The sequence below is a fragment of the Amphimedon queenslandica genome, unplaced genomic scaffold (assembly GCF_000090795.2).
Source record: "Amphimedon queenslandica unplaced genomic scaffold, v1.1 AMPQUscaffold_9034_Cont19027, whole genome shotgun sequence".
In the NCBI taxonomy this organism is placed as follows: Eukaryota; Metazoa; Porifera; class Demospongiae; order Haplosclerida; family Niphatidae; genus Amphimedon; species Amphimedon queenslandica.
In genome coordinates, this window is record NW_003550694.1 from 1 (window position 1) to 2,370 (window position 2,370).

The window sequence follows — 2,370 nt, forward strand, 5'->3', positions numbered from 1 at the left end:
AGAGTTCAAACTCATAACTCACTTTAAATATGAATTCAACCAAATCAAGTGTCACTTCATCTTTATCCACTCTCCTAATACACACTTCCCTCAGTCCACTGAGATTGATGGTATGAGCTACCTCTCCACTGATACTAAGAGGACCACCTAAAAATAAAAGTACACTTGATTTGGCACAATTTTTGAGCAACTTTAAAAATTTGTAAAAAACCAAATTTGATTGGAATAAGCTCAAACTTTCTACACAATATAAAAACATGAATATGCATTGGGAAAAATTATAAAAATAGAGAATTCCCTCTTTGAGATTTTTTGGCTAAATGCCCTGTACTAAAGTACTGGAACAAGAGCCTGAGGATGCACGAGGACTACGCCAATATCCTGTGGAAAACCGTCATAAAATGGCAGATCAAATTAAGCAATATTCAGGCACAATGTCTAAACATTGCTTGAGTGTAATTCAGGCTCAGCATGCACACGTTACAAAATGAACAAAAATCACAAACAAACAAAACCATAACTTGACACACTTCAAAAAATCTAAAAAAAAGAAAAACTAATCTCACCTTTAGCCTGTACATCTGCAGGAATCTTACTCACTTCCAGTAAAAGATTTCAATTACAATTAATACAATTAGCGTCTTCAGCAATTTCTATACCACTAGGTCTTCTTCTACAATGTATAAACATGTCACAGCATTTTATAAACTATGATACGTACCAAAAAATTTCTAGGATGAGTTTTAGCTTTAAAACTTTAGATTCTGAGTAGTATTTGCTGGACATAAAATCCGCCATTTTTATTTCTGCACTTTACACCACGCCTACAAAACATCATAAAATTAACTCTTTGTTTACTCAATTTAACTAAAGCTTTTTTGGAGGACGAGACTAGGTTTTTTCTTACTCTTTTCTCCTCCTTTCTTCCTCCTGTCGTAAGGAATAGTAGCTCCAAGAGTGATACGTTTTATCCAGCCAGACATGGAAGCTTTAGCCAGGCTCAACCAAACCTCTACAATCCTTTCATGGAGGACTCCTACCCGGCTCAGACACCGGCTACGGCACTACCGGGCTCTCCTGTAAACTACCAAACGAAGTAACTCTAATTTTATTTCATGATTTTACCTTGCCAAGGAATATATACATGAATGTGTAAGGAGGATGTACCATTGTTGAAGGGTTGCCGGCAAGGGGACCCGATAGAAGGTCTTCAGTGTTGCCATTGGGTTATTTGGGTATGATAGAAAGCACTCAGAATGGAGGTTGGTAATGGCATACTAAATAGCTAGTAATCTTTGGCTAGTTTAGGTTGTGCAGCTATTGGCCAAAAAAGCCAGCCATTTTGGACCATTACATGTATGTGTATGGCGGTATGCTCAAATTAAAACCCACCAATCACTAAAAACTTAGCACCCCTCTACAATTACCAGCCATACGGCATAGATATACTACCTGTAAACGGGATTGGATACTTCAATGATAATAAGTGCAAGGCGTGTTGGGGCGTATCCCCACCAAATCTGATAAAATTTTAGCAAATGCATTGGCTCTATGGCAAAACTTTGTGGGACTCTAGCAGCTGTATTTCAGAATGAAGCAAGCAAGTTTTTGCTTATATAGATATTTCTTAAGAGCCTTCAGTGCAACATAACATTTATTTAAGGTAATACTCACTAGTAAGAGCTTTTTAGGCTATTTGAATTTTTTGCCAGATAGCTCGGGATTCCATTACTCACAAAATACGCAACACAGACTAAAATGAACATCACGGCGCACTGAAGGCTCTTAAGAAGAGTCTATAAAAGTAAAACTGGGCTGTTTCGTTCTAAAATGCAGTAGCTAGAGTCCCACAAACCTTCGCCATTGGTCTACTAAGAATTGAACAACGCGATCCCAACAAGCCTGGTCCCCATGGGTAGTAACGGAAGTTTCCAATCCCGTTTACGGGTAGTTATCTATGCATACGGTATTATGATTGAAGTACTGAGGCACTGTTATTAATGTTAATTTGTAGGTGACTCCACCAGTTGAGGCAGTTATTCTTGTTCTCTCCTTCATCTGGTCTCTACTCTTGTCCTCTTCCTATGACTGATGGAGGAGCTAGACTAATTGAAGTGAGCAGACATTACACACAAATGCACATTATACTTAATGCATTACATACACATTTACATGTACATGTACATGTACTTATTGATTCTCTGGTGCTACTTCTTGTTATTGATTGCTTTCCTATAGCAACAACCAAATTTTGCCAAAAATGTCAAGTAGAGAATTCTTAATTTTTATAACATTTTCTGATACATATGCATGTTTTTATGTTGTGTAAAAAGTTCGAGCTGATTTTGATCAAATTTGAATTTTTTACGA

At 37.2% G+C, this 2,370-nt stretch overlaps 1 long non-coding RNA gene across 1 annotated transcript; it reads right to left on the minus strand.

The window, feature by feature from the left end:
- Window positions 1-6: 6 nt before the first annotated feature.
- Window positions 7-806, minus strand: LOC109591062 (uncharacterized). Its single transcript, XR_002189640.1, has 3 exons — window positions 722-806; window positions 567-673; window positions 7-147 (listed from the first exon to the last, which is right to left on the minus strand). It is a non-coding gene; the product is annotated as an uncharacterized LOC109591062 (long non-coding RNA).
- Between the last annotated feature and the right edge of the window lie 1,564 nt (window positions 807-2,370).